This window comes from Gopherus evgoodei, chromosome 2 (assembly GCF_007399415.2).
Source record: "Gopherus evgoodei ecotype Sinaloan lineage chromosome 2, rGopEvg1_v1.p, whole genome shotgun sequence".
NCBI classification, from domain to species: domain Eukaryota; kingdom Metazoa; phylum Chordata; order Testudines; family Testudinidae; genus Gopherus; species Gopherus evgoodei.
The window spans coordinates 220565933-220592805 of record NC_044323.1 but is presented as its reverse complement, the minus strand read 5'-3'; the positions used below and the strand labels follow the sequence as shown (position 1 = coordinate 220592805).

At 43.0% G+C, this 26873-nt stretch overlaps 1 protein-coding gene across 4 annotated transcripts in view; it reads left to right on the top strand.

Moving 5' to 3' along the window:
- The window catches only part of NOL4 (nucleolar protein 4), a 273762-nt gene that overhangs the window by 181661 nt on the left and 65228 nt on the right, over nt 1–26873 (top strand). The gene's annotated exons all lie outside the window — the stretch shown is intronic.

The following is a 26873-nucleotide window of genomic DNA, read 5'->3' as shown; positions in this document are numbered from 1 at the left end:
TTGTTTTTCTTACTGTACTCATCTCTTCTGGCCCTCTAGTCAGGAGAGTTGCACCAGTTCACTCAAAATCAGTGGGGCAGATTCCAAGGTGATGTGTAAGGGGAGATATGTAAGTGATAATTTAGCAAGTGAGTATGAATCTAAAGAAGTTAAAGAAACTCTAGAAGGAATCTAATTGGCTTCATTTTATCATAGAATTCTTTGTACAATTGTTTAAAGCTATTCAGTACTGTTATTATATGGGATAGTGTTCATTGAAATCAGGACTGGGTCAAGTAGTAGTTTTTATGCTGAAGTATCAGAAACTATTCCTTATAGGAACAAGTAAAGGAATCGTCCTATGTATAACAATTCACACATTTAGAAAAGTCAAGGGAAATCACTGGTGGAGGACAAGTGATTCTTCAAATGGGATTTCAGAGCTTGAAAGGTTTTAATTAATGCCAGAAAAGTGTAACTGGGGGTTTACTACCATCAGTATTAAAATAAGAGGCCAAATACAGCCCTCATCAACCTAGTAAGAGAGGGACTCAAATTAATTCTTTAAAAAGAAGAGTTTCTGGGGACTGCATTGAGATTAGACCCAGCTCCCTCCCTCCATGCTGATATTTACCTCTAGCAGGAATTTGTGAAAGACGTAGGGTAGCCAGGTAAGAAATCTAATTGCTAAAGTGTATGGATCACACCATCTGATCCACAGTAGGGTCTTCACCACAAAAAAATGTGTTCTAAACTCTAGTTAGGTAACTTCAGTTAAAATCCTAATTAAGACACATTCATAGTTTTCATATCAGTTAATAGGTAGAGTTAAAGACTTGGTGAGCTAAGAACACACCTTTTTTATGAAGACTAGCCCTAGACTTTTTCAGAGCTCCAGCTCTTTAGAATTTATAGACTGTGAACTCTGCAAAGTAGAAGGGAGCAAAACACAAAAGTTTGGCTCCGTGGTTCCTCTGCCAGTTGTGGATTTTAGGAATATGTCAATTTAGAGCTCATGCCCTGAATTTGCTTGTGGTGATCAGTTACTTATGCTACATGTTTTAGAATCAAAGATGATTGAAAACACTGTAATTTTCTAGCATTATTCAATACGTCAGTTGATACTGTCTGATTTACCTACATAAATTCAGAGAACAAAAGTCATGAGGCAGAAAAGGTCTCCCAAGTTTTGTATCTCTACAAATTGCATCTTGTTGAAATGTTAACACTTACAATAGTAAAGATCACTGTCAATTTAGCCAGTCAAATAATAGTAGTATTCCTTCTTAGCAAGGCTATTTTTTGCCTTTAGTGAGTAGTTTTAGATGGTATGTGTCACTATTCTTTAAATACATGCTTTCTGATTTTTCCTTGATACAGAATAGCTGGGAATTGCGGCCTTGGGAGCTGTGGGGGTGGCGCATGTGGGCAGGGGCAGCGCACAGAGTTCCATGGCTGCCACTCCACCTAGGAGTTGGAAAGACATGCCAACTCCTTCCTGGGAGCCACCTGAAGTCTGCACCTCCCAGAGCCCGCACCCCAAACCCTCTTCCAAGTCCCAACCCCCTGCCCCAGGCCTGAGCCCCATCCTGCACCCAACTCCCTCCCATAACTCTGCACCCCAACCCCCTCCCATGCCCCAATTCCCTGCCTCATCCTGGAGCCCCCCCCCCACACACACTCCAAACCCTTTGGCCTCACCCCCCCCAGCCCAGAGCCCCCTCCTGCACTCCAAACCCTTCATCCCCAGACCCCTCCAGAAACCACACCCCAAGCCAGAACCCTCAACTCCTCCCTCACCCCAACCCCATGCCCCAGCTTGGAGAAAATGAGTGAGTGAACGAGGGTGTGGGAGAGCGAGCAATAGAGGAAGGGAAGATGGAGTGACTGGGGCAAAGCCTTGGAGAAGAGCGGGGTGGGAGCTGGGCAAGGGGGATCTGTTTTCTGCTATTAGAAAGCTGGCAATCCTAAGCTAAATGCAAGGACTCCTGAACCAATTGCTACCCGGCAACCGGGTTTCATGAAGAAAGGGAGAACCTATTGTGGATCCACTTATGATGGGACTATTCTTTGACACTAGGCTGTGAGCCTACCTGGGGCCCACAGCTTTACAGAAGCTCTCTGAGGGAAGAGAACTCAGCCCTCCATGGGATGTTTCATTTGTGTTTACTGACAAACCCTGGAAGGGAGGACTATGTAGGGCTCAGCCAAAGAGCTTAGCCTCTTAAGATCAGACTGATGCGCTGAAACAGCTGACACTGCAGAGCAGAGTCCTAGGTGAGAGCTAGGGCCTGGCCTGGGGCCTACAGACCACCTGGTGTAGGAACCCCAGTGACATCTAGGTATGAAATGTGTTTTGAAATCTTGGACATATGAAATTTGGTAGAGTTGCACCTATTGAAGACCATATAACAGAAATGATATGGCTTTGCTGTCAACACTTCATTGTTCATTCTGTCATCAGTGAAAGAACTGTTATATATATGTATTAGTCTGTGTATAACATTAGATATGTCTGCATGGGAATCACTAAATGGATGCAAAGGTTAATCCTATAGAGCAGTGTTTCTCAACCCGTGGGTTGGGACCCAAAATTGGGTCACCAGAATGTTTCCAAAGGTTGCATGGCAGCTCCTGTGGCTCCTGTCCCATGAGGCTGGCTGGATTCACCTCCCTGCTCCAGGCACTGCAACCTCTGAGGTCCCAGAACCTCTCAGGTTTGGCTCAGCCGTCATGATGACAGGAGCCTGAGTACGCCAAATTTGAGTGAGTGGCACTGCAAACCCATGAGCCATGTCCCCACTCCAACTGCACAAATTTGGTCCAGACGGGGGCAGGGCCAAATCTGAGCAGTGCTACATCCCTGGAGGTTGCAACACTCAGAGCAGAGAGCCACCCCCAGCCAGCCCCACAGCACAGGAGTTGCAGGAGCCAGCACTGTGGGGTGAGTGCCAGGCAAGATGCAGCTCCCCAGGGGACAGCGGGGTGGGAGGGCAGGATCCGACTAAAAGCACCCAAGGCTTCCCCCCTGCACCAACTATTTACTGGGTCATGACAGGCCATAAACATTTACAAATGGGTCCTGAGCCCAAAAAGATTGAAAACCACTGGTCATGGGGACCAGAGAAGTCAGTTGTGTTTATCTTACAGATCATAGATGTTCTAGCAGAGAGTCCACATTTGACAAGATTGAGTCACATGTTGTGATTATTTTTTTTTTGATGAATAACCCATTTGATTCTTGATATTTTGCTGAATGGATTATTCATAAAAAAAGTGATACTGGAAACCTTCTGAACAACAGTTAAAGTTCATATTTGCCAGAGAAAACAAACTTTTCTATTTTTATGCTAATATGCAGGTACTGTCAATATCATAGAAATAACTATGGAAAACAAAACCATTCTTTAAACCTGAGGGCCCCATGCTGCATTGTATTGAGTGCAGATAGTTCCCTGTGTCCATGAAGTGTCCTCCTGTGTTCCCCTTTGAAGGGATCTGACTGCATATAAAAAGTTGCAGGATCAGAGTCTTTAATTTTAACTCCTAATATTCTTTGGAAGTTAGGATAGATTAACAGGTTGAGAACATGTAACATACTAGAAAGAGTATTATTGTTACTGTTACTTTACAGACCAGTAAACATGACTGTTTTAGAAATTCTAGTTTGGCAAAAGTTTGACTGACTACATAAATGAAGTTTGCACTAGTGCAACAATGAGACACCTGCTACCTGGGGAGCATATTCTGAGATGTTTGATTTAGCTGATTAAGGTTGTAAATAATATTGCTTGTATTTTCAGAAACCTTTTTTGTAATTTCCCAATCACGAAAAATAGACTGTAATCTTGTCAGATCCCCTTCAAATTACTTATTGTCTGTTAACTCACAGTCTAGTTGAGGACTTTGACAGTTAGGGAGCCATGACTCCTAATGTCTAGATTCTAACTTGACAAGTATTTGAGGTGCATTCTAATCTCAGCTGCACTGCAGGGGATCTCAGGAAATCAGCAAAGCACAGGAACACTTTTTTAAAATATGCAGCCATTTTGAGTCTCAGAACTCAGGTTATGATCTGACACTTAGTTTGCACACTATTGGTACAATAAATTAAGGAGCCAGTAAAGTACGGTATCAAGGCTTTATTGTGTGTATTTTACTGCAAATCATGTTGGCGCTCTTGCATTTTATATCAACTCCTACACAGAGGCGTCTTAACTTGTGGACCAACAACACAGTAAGCTAGACACATTACTCCTGTAAATGAAGATGTGGGTGTGCATTAAGAACCCTCCTCTGGGCATAAAATGGGTGTGTCTTTCCCAGACAAGAAGCATTTGTGCCATTCTCCCATCTCCTTTACTCTCATCTCTGTTTTTTAAAAAATGCATGCATTGAAGTGAAAGTTGAAGGGGCCTTCGCATAATGACCAGATAATGCAAAATTGCAGTATAGGATAGTAACTAGGCAGGCCTGGACACAAACAACCTCAAAAGTTTGTGCAAGTTCAGATTCTTTTCTGGATCTAGATCTGAACTTTTCAGTTAACCCCGTTTCCATTATAGACTGAATTTGAGCCCTGGATCAAAACCCTTTCCCTCACACTTTAAGAAAGTTCAGATTCAGATCTAGGGCTCAGTTCTCAACATCTGAGCTCTGCTTGACACAGAATGTGGAGATGTCTTCAGAGAGCTGCATGCAGGTCCCTAATTCTGCACTAACCCAGTCCTGGCATTAAATAGAGAAGCCCAGGTGCTGTTCTTACTTACATCACTTGTCCCCACCCCACTCCTGACATGTCATCCTTCCCACTGTTCCCTACAATTAGTGAGATGGGGGTGACTGGTCCACATATGGGTTTAGGGCAAAAAGAAGTTCCCCCTCCATGAAAGAATTTCTCCACTGGCCAGTTGCAGCCAGATTCCACCTGTTTGCACTGACTAAGCAGCACAAAAAGGCTGGTGTTTAATGCAGAATCTGGTCCCCAGACATCACATCTCTAATAACAGTAACGAAAATAGCTTTGTTATTATGTCCTTTGTCCTAAGCAATATTGCAAAGTAAACTGATTCCATAATGGCTTCTATATAATATGAATTCTAGATGAGCATGAAAACTTCTGTGCTTCTCAATAATTGTGCAATTTGTTCTAATTGAGGATACACTGTGGCAAAAATATTCTCAGACTACAAAGCTTAGATAGCTAGGAGAAAGCACAGAGAGAAATGCTGTCGAAGGTCAAATTCTGAGGTGATCTCTGCCACTGTGCCAGGCAAGAAATTCACACAACTTACCTTCCAAAGTGGCAGATGTCAGGAAAGCTCATACATGTGCTCTGCTGCCAGGATACCAAGAGGAAGTGGAGGGATACAACAGCACTAAGGTTAAGAGGTTGTATATAAAATCATGATGACATCTCTTGATAATGCCCATCCAAAAGATCTGAATCACTTTTATATCAAAATCCCTACCACGCCATATTTGTATATTTAAAAAAAATTCAGAGGCTGGTCCTGATAAAGGCAAAATGATGGACTTCAGTGAGAGTTTCTATCAGCATCAGGACTATAGCATGCGATGCACAATGAGTAATGTGTTAGACAGATTTCACTTTAAGAGTGGAGATGTAGAGGGAAAAATAAATCTGGTAAATGGATAACTCCTATGGCTCTTCTCACACTCGAGGCACAACCACGTTTAAACATGGTTGGTTGCTGGCAGGGCTATAGTACAGCTTTTCTGGAAATAGGTAGATTGCCAGCACATCTTCTGATGATTAGCACCAATGTGTAAAATGACTGTTCAGTTCTGAACAGATAATTAGGGATAATGTGCATGTCATTAACCAGTTGGCTTTCTTTTTGAATGAGTCTGTGTCTCAATATGTTACCATTGCTGTCTTTTCTTCTCCAACCTATACTTCTCAAGATGTAAATGATCTGTCAGACTCTCGTGAGCAGAAAAGCAGGAGTGATAGGACTGTCTCCTCTCACCCTGTTCTGGCATATGACTCTCATGACTGAGCAACACAAATGGGAGAAGGGAAAGCCTAAATTTGTCTCCAAGGATGGAAACAGGTGAGTTGGAGTTCTCCCCTCCGCTGCTTCCACCAAATACTTTTTAATCGCCACCCTACCCTGCTGTACTTTTGTACTCCCACAGTGCTCAAAGTGGGAAGGAGAAAGGGGGGAAGCTCTTCTAATGTTGTTTGGTAGCACGAAGTGGGAGGGGGAACAGGACAGTGCGGAGTCTATGATAAGTTAAGTATCAGAGGGGTAGCCGTGTTAGTCTGGATCTGTAAAAGCAGCAAAGAATCCTGTGGCACCTTATAGACTAACAGATGTTTTGGAGCATGAGCTTTCGTGGGTGAATACCCACTTCCTCAGATGCATGTAGTAGAAATTTCCAGGGGCAGGTATATATATGCTAGCAAGCAAGCTAGAGATAACGAGGTCAGTTCAATCAGGGAGGATGAGGCCCTGTTCTAGCAGTTGAGGTGTGAAAACCAAGAGAGGAGAAACTGGTTCTGTAGTTGGCAAGCCATTCACAGTCTTTGTTCAATCCTGAGCTGATGGTGTCAAATTTGCAGATGAACTGAAGCTCAGCAGTTTCTCTTTGAAGTCTGGTCCTGAAGTTTTTTTGCTGCAGGATGGCTACCTTAAGGTCTGCTATAGTGTGGCCAGGGAGGTTGAAGTGCTCTCCTACAGGTTTTTGTATATTGCCATTCCTAATGTCTGATTTGTGTCCATTTATCCTTTTCCGTAGAGACTGTCCAGTTTGGCCGATGTACATAGCAGAGGGGCATTGCTGGCATATGATGGCGTATATTACATTGGTGGATGTGCAGGTGAATGAACCGGTGATGGTGTGGCTGATCTGGTTAGGTCCTATGATGGTGTCGCTGGTGTAGATATGTGGGCAGAGTTTGACACCATCAGCTCAGGATTGAACAAAGACTCTGAATGGTGCACTCCATCAGCTCCAAAACGTCTGTTAGTCTATAAGGTGCCACAGGATTCTTTGTTGCTTTTACAGATCCAGACTAACACGGCTACCCCTCTGATACTTGACACCATGCAAGGCACTGCATTTAGCCGTATGGAGTGGAAATCCATCAACCTCGTGAAGAAACTTGCACAAATACAGACAGATATCATCTTCCTTTTCAAATGCAAATGGATGGACATCATACCAAATGGACTAAAGGTAAAAAATCCACTGCTTTCTACATACTACACAGACCACAGTGAGAGATTATGCCATACTCTATCAAAAAAACTGAGGAACCACCTGATCAGCATCCTATACAGCAAACAGGAAAACATCAAAAAAGAGCTCTCCAACCTGGAGACTCTCACTAATAACCAAACTTCTATACAAACGGACTTCACTAAAATAAGACAGGAGATCTACATTACTCACTTCACCTCTCTACAAAGGAAAAAGGACTGTAAGCTGTCTAAACTTCTACCTGCCACATGGGGCCACAACTGTGGTACCCCTAACCCACCCAGCAAATATCATCAATCTATCCAACTACACACTCAGCCCAGAAGAAAAGTCTGTCCTATCTCGGGGACTCTCTTTCTGCCCTGCCACCCCCACCAACATGATACAGTTCTGTGGCGATCTGGAAGCCTACTTTCGCCGTCTCCGACTCAAAGAATACTTCCAGGACAAAACTGAACTGTGCACTGATACACAGGTGCCCTCCCACCAACAGCACAAGAAGAAGAACTCCACATGGACTCCTCCTGAGGGTCGAAATGACAGTCTGGACCTATACATTGAATGCTTCTGCCGGCGTGCACAGGCAGAAATTGTGGAACAACAACATCACTTGCCTCACAACCTAAGTCGTGCAGAACGCAATGCCATCCACAGCCTCAGAAACCACCCTGACATTATCATCAAAGAGGCTGATAAAGGAGGTGCCGTTGTCATCATGAACAGGTCTGACTACCAAAAGGAGGCTGCCAGACAACTCTCCAATACCAAATTCTACAGGCCACTTCCCTCAGATCCCACTGAGGAATACACTAAGAAACTACAGCATCTACTCAGGACACTCCCTACACTAACACCAGAAGAAATCAACATACCCCTAGAGCCCCGACCAGGGTTATTCTATCTACTACCCAAGATCCACAAACCCGGAAATCCTGGACGCCCCATCATCTCGGGCATTGGCACTCTCACTGAAGGACTGTCTGGATATATGGACTCTCTACTCAGACCCTCTGCCACCAGCACTCCCAGCTATCTCCGTGACACCACTGATTTCCTGAGGAAACTACAATGCATTGGTCACCTCCCAGAAAACACCATCCTAGCCACCATGGATGTAGAGGCTCTCTACACAAACATCCCACACACAGATGGAATACAAGCTGTCAGGAACACTATCCCTGATGATGCCACAGCACAACTGGCTGCTGAGCTCTGTGCCTTTATACTTACACACAACTATTTCAAATTTGATGACAATGTATATCTCCAGATCAGTGGCACTGCTATGGGCACCCACATGGCCTCACAATATGCCAATATCTTTCTGGCCGACCTGGAACAACGCTTCCTCAGCTCTTGTCCACTCACACCCCTTCCCTACCTACGCTACATTGATGACATCTTCATCATCTGGACCCATGGGAAGAAGACTCTGGAAAAATTCCACCATGATTTCAACAGCTTCCACCCCACCAGCAACCTCAGCCTGGACCAATCTACACGGGAGGTCCACTTTCTAGACACCACAGTGCAAATAAATGATGGTCACATTAACACCACCCTATGTCGAAAACCTTCCGACCGCTATGCCTACCTTCATGCCTCCAGCTTCCATCCCGGACACATCACACGATCCATTGTCTACAGCCAAGCACTGATACAACCGCATCTGCTCTAACCCCTCAGACAGAGATCAACACCTACAAAATCTCCACCAAGCATTCTCAAAACTACAATACCCGCACGAGGAAATAAGAAAACAGATCAACAGAGCCAGACGTGTACCCAGAAGCCTCCTACTGCAAGACAAACCCAAGAAAGAAACCAACAGGACTCCATTGGCCATCACATACAGCCTCCAGCTAAAACCCCTCCAACGCATCATCAAGGATCTACAACCCATCCTGGACAATGATCCCACACTTTCACAGGCCTTGGGTGGCAGTCCAGTCCTTGCCCACAGACAACCTGCCAACCTGAAACATATTCTCACCAGTAACTGCACACCGCACCATAATAACTCTAATTCAGGAACCAATCCATGCAACAAACCTCGATGCCAACTCTGCCCACATATCTACACCAGCGACACCATCACAGGACCTAACCAGATCAGCCACACCATCACCGGTTCATTCACCTACACATCCACCAATGTAATATACGCCATCATATGCCAGCAATGCCCCTCTGCTATGTACATCGGCCAAACTGGACAGTCTCTACGGAAAAGGATAAATGGACACAAATCAGACATTAGGAATGGCAATATACAAAAACCTGTAGGAGAGCACTTCAACCTCCCTGGGCACACTATAGCAGACCTTAAGGTGGCCATCCTGCAGCAAAAAAACTTCAGGACCAGAGAAACTGCTGAGCTTCAGTTCATCTGCAAATTTGACACCATCAGCTCAGGATTGAACAAAGACTGTGAATGGCTTGCCAACTACAGAACCAGTTTCTCCTCTCTTGGTTTTCACACCTCAACTGCTAGAACAGGGCCTCATCCTCCCTGATTGAACTGACCTCATTATCTCTAGCTTGCTTGCTAGCATATATATACCTGCCCCTGGAAATTTCCACTACATGCATCTGAGGAAGTGGGTATTCACCCATGAAAGCTCATGCTCCAAAACGTCTGTTAGTCTATAAGGTGCCACAGGATTCTTTGCTGCTTTTATGATAAGTTAGGAATGAGCACACCTGAAAAGGTCTTCTCAGAATTGTAGATAACTTGTTCTTTTCCGTCTTGCCAAAATTTGAAAGCTCCTCATATTTCATACCTTGGTGCTCTGCACCATGTGCCTCTTACTCATATGAATAAGTAAAGAATAAAAAATAACTTCAGAAATGCTGATATTCTTCCCTTTTGGGTAAGAAAGTATAACAGCTCAGCTCCTGCTTACTTTGAATATTGTGCTCCCTGGTTGTGGTGCGGAACAAGACCTTCACGGGCTTTATCCTGGCTGTCTATCAAATGTATCCCCCACAAGAGGGAACTGACCAGGTCTTTGAGCTGCAACAACCAGCAGGTAACTGCACTGAATACATTCAACATCCATCCAACTGTATGGTCTAAAGCAGTCTTTTGAGCAGGAAGCAGCTGAGTTCTCCAGACTGAAATAGGAGACCATGTGCAAGACAGGACAGCTTGTGAAGGACAGGATTTGAAAGGACAGGATCATCCTTACTGTTTTGTTACTCCCTGTACCTAGCAAAAACAGGTGATCCACTCCCACACTGTTGCGTTTCTTGATGCCCAGGAACAGTGCACATGCAATCTGCAGTGCTGGTCTACAGTTACCACACATCTGTCTCTGAAGTTTCCTTCTTACCTATCTGCAGCCTCATTGCTTGAAGGGACTTCGAATACAGCCTTCTTAGGATACACAGAGGCTGCAAGAGCCACCAACATAGTCCCTTGAAAACCTATAAATCAAACTACATCCAAAACCTTTCTCTTTAAAGCAGAGCAGAGCAGACAGGGAGCTGCAGACAGGGGAGTTTGAGAGGGAGTTTGACAGAGGGAGGCTTACGATGGTTAGGAAGACCCGCAATACCTGTGGCAGCACTGCTTCTGTCTCCTCCACCTGTGCCTGAAGCCAGACAGAGCACCCAGATTCTGGTGTGGTTTTGCAAAGACTGTAACTTGCAATTTCCACTTACTGATATCCAGGCTAGGGGAGGCATCCAATGTGAAAGGTGGAATCTCTCAGGCAGCAGATGGGAGAGCTACAGGAGGAGGTGGCTAGGTTGAGGAGCATCCGTATCCACGAGCAATTCCTGGACCGTGTCCATGTGGAGACAGCTGAGGTAGCTGTCCCAGTTCACAGGACTGCTGACACACCACTGGTGGAGGAGGAGATGGCTTAGGGTGGACACTGGCAGCTGGTTACTTCTGGCAGCGGGCAGTGCTCCATCCCTGCTGCGAACCCTCCCGCCGTGGTAATAGGTAACTGTTATGCTCTTCTTGATACAGGAGAGAAGGAATCATCCCCTACAGTAAAGGAGGAGCAGCCTCATACCCCTAAGGCTGGGAGGTCTGCTGCCACCACTGAAAATAGGAAACGTAGGGTAGTGGTGGTCGGAGACTCTCTGCTGAGGGGGACGGAGGCGCCCATCTGTCGCCCTGACATTTCATCTCGGGAGGTATGCTGCCTGCCGGGGGCCTGTATCCGAAATATTACAGAGGCGTTGTCAAGGATTATCCGGCCTTCAGACTACTACCCCATGCTACTCATACATGTGGGCACAAATGATACTGTAAGGTGTGACGCTGAGTGGATCAAGAGTGACTACAGGGCTCTGGGAGTGACTACAGGGCTCTGGGAGTACAGGGCTCTGGGGGTGAAGGGGTTTGGAGCGCAGGTGGTATTCTCTTTGATTCTTCCTGTCAAAGGTAGGGGCCTGGGCAGAGACAGATGCAGCACGGAGGTGAATGCCTGGCTGCGAAGATGGTGTTGCCAGGAGGGCTTTGTCTTCCTCAACCACGGGATGCTATTTGAGGAAGGACTGCTAGGCAGAGATGGCGTTCACCTTTCGAGGAGGGGAAAGACCCTATTTGCACACAGACTGGCTAATCTAGTGAAGAGGGCTTTAAACTAGGTTCGATGGGGACAGGTGAGCAAAGCCCACAGGTAAGTGGGGAACATGAAGACCTGGGAGATGGGTCGGAAATAAGAGGGAGCATGGGCTATAATGGCAGAGAGAAAGGAGGGTCAGGGCAAAACTGGGAGGCAAGATCAAACCAGTATCTTAGATGCCTATACACAAATGTGAGACGTATGGGTAATAAGCAGGAAGAACTGGAAGCGCTAATAAATAAATACAACTATGACATTGTTGGCATCACTGAAACTTGGTGGGATAATACACATGATTAGAATGTTGGTGTGGATGAGTATAGTTTGCTCAGGAAGAATAGACAGGGGAAAAAGGGAGGAGATGTTGACTTATATATTAAAAATGTACACACTTGGACTGAGGTGGAGATGGACATAGGAGACGGAAGTGTTGAGAGTCTCTGGGTTAGGACAAAAGGGGTAAAAAACAAGGGTGATATCGTGCTAGGAGTCTACTACAGGCCACCTAACCAGGTGGAAGAGGTAGATGAGGCTTTTTTTAAACAACTAACAAAATCATCCAAAGCCCAAGATTTGGTGGTGATGAGGGACTTCAACTATCCAGATATATGTTGGGAAAATAACACCGCGGGGCACAGACTATCCAATAAGTTCCTGGACTGCATTGCAGACAACTTTTTATTTCAGAAGGTTGAAAAAGCTACTAGGGGGGAAGCTGTTCTAGACTTGATTTTAACAATTAGGGAGGAACTCGTTCAGAATTTGAAAGTAGAAGGAAGCTTGGGTGAAAGTGATCATGAAATCATAGAGTTTGCAATTCTAAGGAAGGGTAGAAGGGAGTACAGCAAAATAGAGACAATGGTTTTCAGGAAGGCGGATTTTGGTAAGCTCAGAGAGCTGATAGATAAGGTCCCATGGGAATCAAGACTGAGGGGAAAAACAACTGAGGAGAGTTGGCAGTTTTTCAAAGGGGCACTATTAAGGGCCCAAAAGCAAGCTGTTCCAATGGGTAGGAAAGATAGAAAATGTGGCAAAAGACCACCTTGGCTTAACCATGAGATTTTGCATGACCTACGAAATAAAAAGGAGTCATATAAAAAATGGAAACTAGGTCAGATTACAAAGGATGAATATAGGCAAACAACACAGGAATGCAGGGGCAAGATTAGAAAGGCAAAGGCACAAAATGAGCTCAAACTAGCTATGGGAATAAAGGGAAACAAGAAGACTTTTTATCAATACATTAGAAGCAAGAGGAAGACCAAGGACAGGGTAGGCCCACTGCTCAGTGAGGAGGGAGAAACAGTAACAGGAAACTTGGAAATGGCAGAGATGCTTAATGACTTCTTTGTTTTGGTCTTCACTGAGAAGTCTGAAGGAATGTCTAACAAAGTGAATACTTATGGGAAGGGGGTAGGTCTAGAAGATAAAATAAAAAAAGAGCAAGTTAAAAATCACTTAGAAAAGTTAGATGCCTGCAAGTCACCAGGGCCTGATGAAATGCATCCTAGAATACTCAAGGAGTTAATAGAGGAGGTATTCAAGCCTCTAGCTATTATCTTTGGAAAGTCATGGGAGACGAGAGAGATTCCAGAAGACTGGAAAAGGGCAAATATAGTGCCCATCTATAAAAAGGGAAATAAAAACAACCCAGGAAACTACAGACCAGTTAGTTTAACTTCTGTGCCAGGGAAGATAATGGAGCAAGTAATTAAAGAAATCATCTGCAAACACTTGGACGGTGGTAAGGTGATAGGGAATAGCCAGCATGGATTTGTAAAGAACAAATCGTGTCAAACCAATCTGATCGCTTTCTTTGATAGGATAACGAGTCTTGTGGATAAGGGAGAAGTGGTGGATGTAGTATACCTAGACTTTAGTAACGCATTTGATATGGTCTCGCATGATATCCTTATCGATAAACTAGGCAAATACAATTTAGATGGGGCTACTATAAGGTGGGTGCATAACTGGCTGGATAACCGTACTCAGAGAGTAGTTATTAATGGTTCCCAATCCTGCTGGAAAGGTATAACAAGTGGGGTTCCGCAGGGGTCTGTTTTGAGACCGGCTCTGTTCAATATCTTCATCAACGACTTAGATGTTGGCATTGAAAGTACGCTTATTAAGTTTGCAGACTATACCAAACTGGGAGGGATTGCAACTGCTTTGGAGGACAGGGTCAAAATTCAAAATGATCTGGACAAATTGGAGAAATGGTCTGAGGTAAACCGGATGAAGTTCAATAAAGACAAATGCAAACTGCTCCACTTAGGAAGGAACAATCAGTTTCACACATACAGAATGGGAAGAGACTGTCTAGGAAGGAGTATGGCAGAAAGAGATCTAGGGGTCATAGTGGACCACAAGCTAAATATGAGTCAATAGTGTGATACTATTGCAAAAAAAGCAAACGTGATTCTGGGATGCATTAACAGGTGTGTTGTAAACAAGACACGAGAAGTCATTCTTCCGCTCTACTCTGCGCTGGTTAGGCCTCAACTGGAGTATTGTGTCCAGTTCTCGGCACTGCATTTCAAGAAAGATGTGGAGAAATTGGAGAGGGTCTAGAGAAGAGCAACAAGAATGATTAAAGGTCTTGAGAACATGACCTATGAAGGAAGGCTGAAAGAATTGGGTTTATTTAGTTTAGAAAAGAGAAGACTGAGAGGGGACATGATAGCAGTTTTCAGGTATCTAAAAGGGTGTCATCAGGAGGAGGGAGAAATCTTGTTCACCTTAGCCGCTAATGATAGAACAAGAAGCAATGGGCTTAAACTGCAGCAAGGGAGATTTAGGTTGGACATTAGGAAAAAGTTCCTAACTGTCAGGGTAGTTAAACACTGGAATAAATTGCCTAGGGAAGCTGTGGAATCTCCATCTCTGGAGATATTTAAGAGTAGGTTAGATAAATGTCTATCAGGGATGGTCTAGACAATATTTGGTCCTGCCGTGAGGGCAGGGGACTGGACTCGATGACCTCTCGAGGTCTCTTCCAGTCCTAGAGTCTATGAATCTATGAATCTATGAAACATAGAACAAAAGTGAGTGGCTAAAGCCAAAATCTCACCTTCAGAGCCCGAGGTATTTACCTGGTAACAAGTCTGCTCATCAGCAGCATTACACTACAGACATGAAGAGACTACATGTTTCAGAGCAGTTACTGTGGGCAAGGGATTTGGCATAGAAAAGAATGGTGGAAAAGGAGAGGCAAGAGAATAGGAATTAGAATGTTTACTTCTCCAATACTTGTAGTTCCTAAACCAGGACTAACTAATGGATGATGACCTCAATGGATGGTTCTCACAAATAAGAACATGATTTCCCAAACTAGATTCATGGTTCAGGCCTATAGGAGAAAAAATTCTACTAAGCCTGATGTTCCCTGTTTGGAATTTCAGGAGAAAATTAGTTAATTAAATCTCTGTGTGTCACACAGTAAATAAGGGGGATGGGAGCAGAGAGAAAACAAAGAAATGAGGGAAACAATGTGGGTGGTAAGAAGAAGAAAAACTACAGGTGAAAACTGAGGCCTTGGCTACACTAGCACTTTACAGCGCTGCAACTTTCGCGCTCAGGGGTGTGAAAAAACACCCCTCTGAGCGCTGCAAGATACAGCGCTGTAAAGCGCCAGTGTAATCAGTGCCGCAGCACTGGGAGCGCGGCTCCCAGCGCTGCAAGCTACACTCGTAAGGGATGTGGTTTACGTGCAGCGCTGGGAGAGCTCTCCCCCAGCGCTGGCGCTCCGACCACACTCCCACTGCGGCAGCGCTTTGAAATTTCAAGTGTAGCCATACCCTGAGAGAGCAAAGACAAAAGGTGTGAATGAGATCAAAGCAGAGAAGAGGCTTAAAAGTTCTATAAAAATAGGATGGGGAAAATACTTACACACATCTGGCACAAAGATCACAGAATAAAAATGGAGGGGGAAAGGAGAACAAAGAGAAGTGATATCTTTTATTATAAGTTTTCCACATACATAAATACTCAGTGAGATTTATAATAGTGAATTAAGAGTGGTTTGTAATCCATAGTATTGAGGCACTATTGTCCCCACTACTACATACGACAAGCAGTGCACTCAAGACTGAGAATGGAGCAGAGCTGTCCTACCCAGCAGAAAGAAAATGCCAAACTATTCCTGTCTCACCAAACAGGACTGCTCCTTTCTATTCATGGCAGCGCTTCTTTGCCCTGTATGCAGTTGTTTACCATTACTGGGCAAACTAAAAGGTAAGATCAAGGCAACGAAGGTATCTTTTAAAAAGTTACTTTCCTACTGTACCCCATCTCCCACCCCCTGACAAACATAAATGGCTTCAAACTAAACAGAGACTGTATTGACCGCCATGGCTTAGAAGCTCCTTCTAGCAGTGAGCAAGGGTAAGGTGTCCATACCGAGAGTTTTTTTTAAAAATCAGCAGCTTCAAATATCCTTGACCGTAGGATATAATATTTTTGACCTGGATGTGGGATCTTGCAGGGTGGATAGTAGCTCTTCTCCTCCTTATCAGAGAGGTTGAAGAGTGTAGTGCTAGTCAATTCATGTACTTCCCAAAAGCCTGGGTCCTTCTGGGTTATGTCTTATCACTCTTCCTGTGCATTGGCCACAAGAGACTAGAAAGACAGAGCAAGAGACTAGGGACTGCCTAGTCCTCATGATGCTTAGTTCTGTGTCCCTTGTTTCCAGCCTAATTATTCTCCTGAGTGTGATAAGGGTAGAGTTCTGGATAGAGTAGAGTAGAGTTCTGCTCTACTCCACGCTGATTAGGCCTCAACTGGAGTATTGTGTCCAGTTCTGTGCGCCATGTTTCAGGAAAGATGTGGACAAATTGGAGAAAGTCCAGAGAAGACTGAAAGGGGACCTGATAACAGTTTTCAAGTATATAAAAGGTTTTTACAAGGAGGAGAGAGAAAAATTGTTCTTTCTTCTTAACCTCTGAGAAAAGGCAAGAAAAAATAGTTTTAAATTGCAGCAAGGGGGGTTTAGATTGGGCATTAGGAAAAATTTCCTGTCAGGGTGATTAAGCACTGGAATAAATTGCCTAGGGAGGTTTTTAAGAGCAGGTTAGGCAAACACTTGTCAGGAATGGTCTAGATAATACTGGTCCTGCCATGGGTGCAGGGGACTGGACTAGATTACCTCTCGAGGTCCCTTCCAGTCCTATGATTCTATGGAAAGCAAACTGTCTTCCTCAGTCCTAATGAGACAGAAGGGTTGCTTATTGGCAGAAGGAAGCACTGGGATGAATATCCAAAGCTGGGTTTTGCATCTTCTCTTGAGGCTTTTTACTCAATAGTTTACAGCCTGGATTATGAAGTCCCAGCAGAGGTTAAGAAGTATGTTTTATCATCTTCAGCTGGCCAAAGGCTTCTGCTAGCCCTCCATAATGAGGAACTTGCATTGGTCATCCAGGTAGAACTGGTCAGAAAATGGGTTTTTTTTCCCCCCATGGAAATTTTTGACTTTTTATTGAAAAATAAAAATTTTCAGCTGAGAAATGAAAATGTTGGTGTTTGGACAGAAACTAGAAAATTTTCAGTTTTCTGATGAAATTTTCTATAAAAAGCAGATACTCTTAGCAAAACAAAAAAAGTGTACCTAAAACCCCAATTTTTCATCAAAAACCAGTTTTGCCAGAAAAATATTGATCAGCTGTACAATCAGGCCTTTGTCAGCCTGAAGCTAGACATTTCAAATATAGTCTTCTGAGCACTCCCTTTGAAGCCTGCCCACTGGTGCAGAGTGCAGCTGCCTCCTTTCTGAGTAGGTCCAGCCATTGTGAGCTTACATCTTCACTCAAATCTTCTGGTTTGATTCTGGGTGAAATCAAAGATATTGGTGATAAATATTTAAAGCCTTAATTCAGAGCCTGTTATCAGGAGGACTGCCTCAAATGTTATATTTTGTTGGGGCCAGTAAGATAATCTAGCATTTTCTGTCAGTTCCTGCGATAAAGGTTTCTGGAATCAGAGAATAGAACTTTCTCAGTTGAGAGTCCCTGCCTCTGAAATTCACTCCTTTTGAGGGGTCGGCCAGAGCCTACCAAATTCTACTGAACTTGAGAGCACAATGCAAGATGTTGGATTACTTTCTGTTTTTTGCCTTTGGCTCTTTTGGTACCGCAAATGACAATATTTTTGCTAAAATTTCTGTAGGCAGCAACACTGGTTTTGCAATGGAATCAGTGACAGGTAGTTTATAAATGCCTAGCATCCTGCATCAATGACAGGAGCTCTATAGATCAATAAAGCAAAGAGCAAACTTTAGGAAGTATTCAAGCTCCCTGCATTAAGCCTGCTCTGCTCTGATATTCACTCACATCTTGTGGGAAAGGGATACTCCCTCTTGCTTTTGCTGATCATCAGTCAAAGAGTCCTACCCTTTCAGAATGACGGAAATGGTGATGAATTGGTGAGTATGTAAGCAGGCCTTCCTGCATGTGACAAGACCGATAAGTGGAGACTGGTTGGGGAGGAATCTAGAATTAGAAAGAAGTTGGTTAAATTATTATTTCTAAGCAGACTTTTCACCTTCTACCTGAACAGGGATTTTCTGTTGCCTCTGTCTCTTCACACCACATCTAGGCTAATTTCTGAGATTATTTCTATCAGGGCAAAGTGATATGCCTCAATAATGTGGGTCAATATCAATGGGGATAGATGGAGCAGACAGTATCTTTTACCTGAGAGGAGAAGTATACCAGAAGAAAAGTTTACTTTCACAGGGTCTTTCAATTATCGTTTATCTTTCAATTATCAATACTTCTATCTGTCCAGATGAAACCGGATGGATTGGAAGTGCCCAGATAACTGAGAGACAAGGTGATTGATATCTTTTATTGAACCAATAAAAGATATTACCTCACCCACCTTGTCTCTGTAGTATCCTGGGACCAATACGGCTACAACTACACTGGGTAACTGAGAGTTTATTTATTTACTATTAATAAACATAGAGAACATCACAGACAAACAGATACCCTGTAGTCTGGATAAGTAGCTTACTAAGAGATGGTGAATGGGTGGTCTTTGGTACAGAACAACTCATTATTCCCTGAGTGACTACTGCAAATGCTGGGATAGTTCAGAAAAATATATCCTTTATCTACTAATTACTATTGTAGATAGCTGAGCAGTTCTCTTCCTGGACATGATCCTCTTGCTAATGAAGGGTATAAAAGTTCCTTTTATATTACAACATAGTAAAATATAATCCAACATGGTTTAATTTAGCATTTTTCATATAAGCAGTATCAAAATATATTTTCCATATCAGATAATACCTGTATAATACAATCTACATAACACAGTGCTATGTTTGTGATTTTTGGCTCTTCTACAGCAAGTTACATTCTCCTGAATGCTCCAAATGGCAGGAGCTATGGAGAAGAAGGCTGTTGAACCGGCACTGAGAGTGTATGGAGGAGCCTAAGAGGCCAGTGTTCAGGGGTTCTGGAACAATTTGTATAGTGGGAGTGCTGAAAGCCATTGAACAAAACTGTTAACCCTGTATATGATGGAACCCACTTCAAGCCAGGGGGTGCTACCAAATCCCCAGCACCCCTAGTTCCAGCCCCCCTGTCAGTGTTGATCTAGAGGAGGGATTAGGATGGGCCATTAGTGAGACACAAAGTCCTGAGATAATCTGAGCAACTGTATGACAGGTTTAAAAACAGGGAGGATAATTTGTGAATTGGATCCTGAAATGAATGGAGAGCCATTGGAGTTATTTGAAGATGAGATGTCATGCTTCTTTGTATAGCGAGAAGATGGACAGCAAGGTTCTGTACATGCTGTAGTCTGAAGATCTTGGAGAGGCCATGTAAACAGGAGTTACAACAGTCAAAGCTGAAGGAGATGAAGTCATGAAGGATTTCAGCTTAAGAGGAATCAGGGAGGAGACTTAGGCAGGCAACATCATGGAGGTGGAAATAGGGAGATTTGTATATGTATGTCATGATCAGAACATGGGCAGACTTCTCTAGTGGTCAGAGCAGGAGTCTGGAGCCAGGTCAAGTCGGATTCCAGGAGATTAGAGTTTGAGAAATGCCCAAGGGCAGATCTAGAGTCATGTATCAGGAAACCAGAGTCAGGCAGTAGGAGCAGGTAGCCTAAAGAAAGCAGTCCTACACAGAGGAAACCCAGTTGTGAGGACAACTTCCTGTTCCTGTGCCTGGTTTAAATAGAAGCAGGGAACCATTCAGAACTCTCAGAGTTCCAGGAATCAGATCTCAGGATTGGAATCCTCTGTCAGTTGAGCTTCTAGTTCTGGCAACTGTTAGCAAGTCACTGGGTGGCAGGTTGGAACTTACTGGCTAAGAGCCGGATGGACTGGCGTTTGATAGCAGCGATCCCTGACAATGTAAGAACTGAAAGAGAAAATGGAAAGTTCAAAGTAAAATGATGAAGCTAAAATTGTAGACAGTGCAGGCAAATGGAAGCAATGAGTTTAGGAGAAAACGATAGAGGAGATAGAGCTGTGAATGGAGATGTTCCTAATGCCAAAGAGGAGCACATCCATCTTGAAGGTATTTAATGTATTATTTAATTATTTAGCTTTAAAGTACAAAAAGACTCCCGAGCAAAAGCTCTGTGCTGCCTGGCAACAATTAAACTCACAATCCACATACGCAAAACATGCAATATTGGAACTGGAATGTAAAAAAATAACATACCAGCCAATGAGAAGAATATATTCCATTCCTGCCCCTATAAAACCTGTGTCCTCAACTCTCCTAAAAATACCCCTATAGATGTTTTAAGTATTCTACTGTACAGTATGGACTTGATTTTTTTGTAAATGAACAAAATATATTCCTTGCAACTCTACCCAAAACTCAAACTCTCAGCCATCCCCCCAAAGACCTATCATGATCATCTGAATTGGTTACAAAATGAAAGAAAAAAAAGCAAGAATTTTATCAACATTCTTTTCCTGTGTTCTTCATTGAATGTTGACAATTTTTCATCAAAATGTAATCAGATCTAAATATAGATATTTTAATTGCTTTCTGTACAGTATGATGCAACTTTTAAAAGTGTACATGCACAAGTGCATGTGGAAAATGTGTATGCAAATGCATGCCTAGTTTATGAGCACAATTCCTGTGATTACCAATTTAAATGCATCTAGTGGGGGAGGGATAAAGGAGATTGAAATGTGGAGTCAGGAGCGGGAAGAGAATATAGAAGGAGAAAAAGAGAGTGACCTAAGGAGGGAAGTAGACTGGAATAAGGGAAGAAGAAAAAACATAAGAATAGGGGAGTGATTTCAGAAAATTATGAAACATTTTTATATGAATATTGTTTGGTTAAACACAGAACGTGGAGTGAACAGTCTTGTGATAAATTGTTATCTCAACGGGCTCATCTGCTGAGAGATAACTGCATAGATTGTTACTTTAGTTAATCAAATTTCAGTTTGCTAAGCAAATGGCTTGGATGCACAATATGTACAACATCTCAGGGATATACTCTGCACTAGTTGCACACAACTTAGATACACAATACATTACATATACATTAGATCCACAATAATTTCAACTCTTGCCTTAGAACTAGAAGCTGCAGCTGGTAATGAATTCCGTTCCCTATGAGTGAGCAGCTGTGAATACTTGATAATACCTATGCTCAGGTTTCTGCACTCTTTCTGGGTGCAATCCAGGTTGTTGATTATGATTAAGGCTGGTTGTTTGTCAGGCTCTCATGGTTTGTTACTGATTCTTTGATCGATTTTTGCAGTTTTTAAACAAAAGTCGTGGCTACCAAGTAGCTCCCTACTGGGCTGAATTAGCTTTTATTTGTTTGTTTTGTTTTTAGAAAAATTAAGTATGTAGCCCTTATGGTTGTGAAGATAATCTTGCAAATGTGACCCATATGTAACCAATGCAGTGCTCTCATCCTAAGCCTACTAACAAATATTGCTTCTGCAAGATGTTTCTATTCTTTATGGTGAGAGGTGTTTAAAACTGAAAACAATGTAACTAAGAAAAGTAAAAAATGTTTTATGTATGTAATGGTGATCCAATGGGCTGTCTGACATAATAAGGTAATAATCAATCCAAGTAAGCATGGCAGACCTGAGTCCTTAAAAGAGAAAAAGCGGTGAATAAAATGTGCTATGACTCTTCAGAGAGCTTTCAGCTAAAACTGACCTTTGCTTTTCATTTCACGGCAAAAACACGATTTTCCTAATATTTGGTCTTGACAAACTATTAACCTTAGTGATGATCTTTAAAGTCCTAAATCAGCTGCCACCCAGTTATGAGATCCCACTGTGACAGGTTCCCCCTGGGGTGCCACCTGGAACTGGGGTACCACTGACCCCCCCGGCCCACTAGCCTGGGCTCCCTTTACATTGCACTGTTGTGACCAGCCTGCCAAGCCCTCTCCCTGGCTTCAGCCTGTGCTTTTACCAGCACACATACAGATAGGGACACACCCAGCTGCAGTTACATGCAGACACTGTGATCAGCTCTGCATAGGACAGCTCCAGCTAAAGAACTTGCCATTTACTTAAGCACACACCCCCATCCGGAGTGTAAACCCAGAATTATACCACCTTGCGCTGCACAGGGAACTGTACAATGTAAGTTCATGAAATTCACCCTCTCCCTCAATGTAGAGAGAGATATACAATAGCTTTCTGCTCCAAGTTATGACTCACGCACACATTGGTTTTTAGAAAAAGCAAAAACAAGTTTATTAACTACAAAAGATAGATTTTAAGTGATAGCAAACAGATCAAAGCAAATTACCTAGCAAATAAACAAAACATGCAAACTAAGCTTAATATACTAAAGAGATTGGATATGAATAGCAGATCCTCACCCTAAGTGAGGATACCAGCAGGCTGCAGATTCTTAAGGGGCAAGCTGCACTGATTCACAGCTTAGAATCCCCAGGGTGTTCCATTCACAGGCTAAAGATCCCTTTAGCCTGGGTCCAGCACTGCCCCCAATTCAGTCTTTGTTCTTCAGGTGTTTCGAGGAGACTTTCTGGGTGGCATGTCAGTGAAGAACCAAGATGATGTCACTCCCCTGCCTTAAATATCTTTTGCATATAATGGGAACCCTTTGTCTCAAAGCTTGATACCCACACCAGTCAGTGGAAGAACACTGGTATCCCAAGATGGAGTCCAGCACCAGGTGACCTGATCACGTGTCCTTGTAGGGTCACAGCAGCCATAACTCAGAGACTGTTTGTAGCGTCCTCAGAAAGCTACTCCCCACCCCCACCCCCAGTGGGAGATAAGCTTCTTCTAAGGCCTATTATTTTCTCCTAGTGGCTCATTAACCTGAATTGGCCCTTTCCAGAGAGCCATCTAGACTGAGTGTCCTTTACCTAGTGAGCGTTCCCCATGTGTAAAAGTATTTATAATACAGATACATAGTCAATATTCCTAACTTCAGATACAAAAAATGATACATTCATACAAATAGGATATTCAGTAAATCATATTCAGTAAATCATAACCTTTCCAATGACACCTCACATGATTTATCTTTCATAAAATGCATTCTGATTATGTCATAATCACATCATAATAATATTACTGTGAAGAATATGGGGTGAAGTGTCACACTTCCCCCTTTAGATTACTGCCAGAGGGTTAGTCACTAGCTAATGTGAAGGCAGTGTGCCTAATGTCCTCTTTAGGGTTTGATTATACAATTCCCAAATGTTACCAAACACTGTAGTGTCATCCACAGGTGTTTTTGCAAAGTTCTACGTTTCTTTTCCCAGCTTGCCTGAAAACATTTTTGTGTATAACATTGTTAACATAAGGCAGATATCAATGTCTTTTAGAGTTTCCACTTCCACACAGCAGACCAGGTTTGTTATGCTTTCTCTACTGTGCCAATCTCTAAGCTTGTTTATGGATATTAGCTGAGAAGCAGTATCCGTATAGGACTTCCTTGATACCACTCCTACCATGTTTAGAAGCTTTTTCCAAAAATTATGCATGTTACACATTTTTAAAGGATTTACCATCAGTACCAAATTCTTTGTCATAACCAACAAATTGTATATTATGAGACTTAACAGTACTAATAAATTAATGACAAGGAGGCGTTTCCAAGTATGTTCATCATACCATGCCTTCTGTTTAGACAGTCCGGATTGGTCAGTACCCATGGTGTTTTTCAACCTCTTCCTGAACCATAATATGTGTTCAAATACTGGTCTTTCTTTCCCTTTAGTGTTTTGTCCAGTATCCCCTTTAATAAAGGTTCTCAGTGCATGTATGTCGTTGGGGTTTTGGAGAGGTAAGGATGTAAGAAGATCTAGCATGTTACAGGCCAACCCCTTCCAGGCCAGTGCTATGCCCATGCAAAAAATCCACACAGACCCCCTCCTAGGGTTTCCTTGTAATTCTCACGCCAAGCATTGGGACTTTCCTCATCCCCTTCTTCTAGAGGGCTGTGGTCTTTCAGCAGCTTTTTCTTAGCTGCTTGGTGGATCTTATCTGCCTGTGAAATGGCTTCCTCCTCCCCTTTTTCAGGTGGGTCATTAGCATTTTCACTGACTCTCAAGTCTTCAGTAGGATTCCCAGACAGATCCTTTAACAGCCCAAGCCACATTGAAAAAATAATTTCCAAGTAACAATTGTGATGGGTTATGAGGTACTGCTGCCACAGTCAATTCAGCTTCCAAATCCTCAGTTTTGTGTGCACTTTAGCCAAAGGCGCAAGGATTTTGTGACCTCCTACTAACAAAAGCTCTGCCATCTGTTCTGGAAGTATGTCTTTTTCCTCAACAATGTTTCTCCATAAATTTCTGCACCTGTACCCCTCCACCCTAGGAGTTTCTTGCGATTAATTTTGACAGCCTTTATGTGCTTCCTGCCTGGCTGGGAAGAGACTATATTTACAAACCCTGTATGATAAGTGGCAATTGCCTGAGGTGGCTCTGTGCTCTGGGTAGCAGCATTCCCATGAGTTGCTTGCTGCATGTTTGCTAGTACTACCCAGCACAGGACATTTATTCCTCATGTCCTCTGTAGATTTACAGTGGTAGCACCTTCTGGGCTCTTCTGTATTTACAGGAGATTTGGGATGAGGACTAAAGGAACGAACTTGGTGAGGTAAGTGTCCAGCCTTCCATCCACCTTCCTTCTTCTCAGAGGTAAAACGTGAATCATGCTTCCCACCAGATTTAAACCCCTCTGCCTGTGAATTATTGTTAATAGATGCTTGGGTTTGTTCAAATTCATTAGCTAGAGTAGCAAGTTCATCAACAGTTTTCACCTTTTTAGCCCATAAACACTGTTTTACATCATCACTACATATACTCAGGAAAGGTTCCTGAGCAACAAGATCACACATTTCTTCAAAGATTGTAATACACCTTTCCCACTTATCCATCAAATCTCTCATCTGGTTTACATTTGCCACATTACTCATCTGGCACCCCTCTTAAGTCTTCTAAATTTTACTCTGTATGCTTCAGGTGTAATCTGAAACTGTTTTAAAACCATTTCCTTGAGTTGGTATTAATGAAACAAACTGGAGAGCAACTCTGGTGAGCAGCACACAGCCATGCAGTGTTCCAAAACCGTTGTCTCCAGGCACATCTCCAAATTCCCACACTCACAACACATTCCTTTATGAGGGAGCATCTCCAAATCATATTTTTTCGTACATATATCCCTACAGGAATCAGTTGAACAGGCAGTGAGGTCAACATTTCGAATCTGGCCTCTTGCCTGCCCACTGTGTACACAAAAGATTGCAGTGCTCCAGCAAAGGAGCAGCTCCTCCTCTCCTTTGCTGGCTTCCTCAGGCCTTTCTCTTCTTAGGCCTCTCAGTCTTGGCCACGCTGACCCCTGGAGGCACTGGCAAACTTTTTTTTCCTCCTGCCCCTGGTGGTGCACACAGAGTGGGTAGTGGGTTGGGGGGAGGGGCAATAAAACCCAGAGTTGAGAGCTTGAGGGACCCTGAGAGAGAGTCATGAAGGTCCCAGAAATGGGATGTTATGTGGCTAAAAGGATTTTATTGTGGGGCTCTATAATCACAGAGTGGATTAAATAAAAGGAATAAAAGGAAGTAAGTGGGAGGTGGACACTGAGAATCAATGCGTGAAAGAAATAGGTAGGGGAGTCCAGGGAAATGAAGGAGACAGAAATAGTAGTAAAATAATTTAAAGTGCGGAAATGGAAAGGAAGAGAAAGGAGTGAAATAAGAAGAAGAAAGGGAGAGTAAAGAGGGAATAAAGAAATGGAAGGAAAAGAGAAAAGGCAAAAATGATGCACTAAGACTGGGCATATTTATATTTATTTTTCTGTCTGACTTTTCCTCCTCCAGTCTCCCAACCCAGCTGGGTAGTGTTGCTTTTACTCTCACAGTTCATTTGCCCCTGCCTGCAGGGTGCCAGGTGTTCTCTATAGATTTCTGTCTGTGGTTTCTCAACACCTCTCAACTGAGGCACTTACACAGAGCCCTAAATAAATCAAAGCTCATAATTTTAAGCACCCATGCTTGACAATTTTGGCCCATTTTGTTTTGGGCTTTGTGCTCCTGAATTTTGTGCAACACTTTGACTACCATTATGACAGGAGCTGTATAAAAACTTACGATATAGATAGAGTGAGATTCATCATATAGATCTTGATGGAAAGCCTTCTAGATATAATTGACTTTAACATGCTTTGGATGAGTTATATGGATGTGCATCTAGAGTAATAATAACTTCCATGGTGTTACTCCAGATCTACACTGGTCTAGCTGAGAGAAAAAAATGGTCCTGTACCTTGGTGTTCTGATGGAGTTTTTTAGTACTGTGTTGCTTGTTGTGACTTAGTGTGAAGTGTACACAAAGAATAACAAAACAAACAAAATCTGATACTATTAGGGGAAGCTTAAAGTATTTGACTCTCTTGATTGCTGCTGTGTTTTTGACACCATGAGTGGAGAATTTTTTAATGAAAAAATAGTCATCTGTTATTTATCCCCCTGCTCAGGGGGAAATTCTGAATATTTTGTGTAAAGAAAGGCTTCAGGGAGAAAACAGGGGTGTGTATGTGTTACCATTATTAATGCTTCTATGAGAACTATAAAAGCTTGACTATGTAAGTTC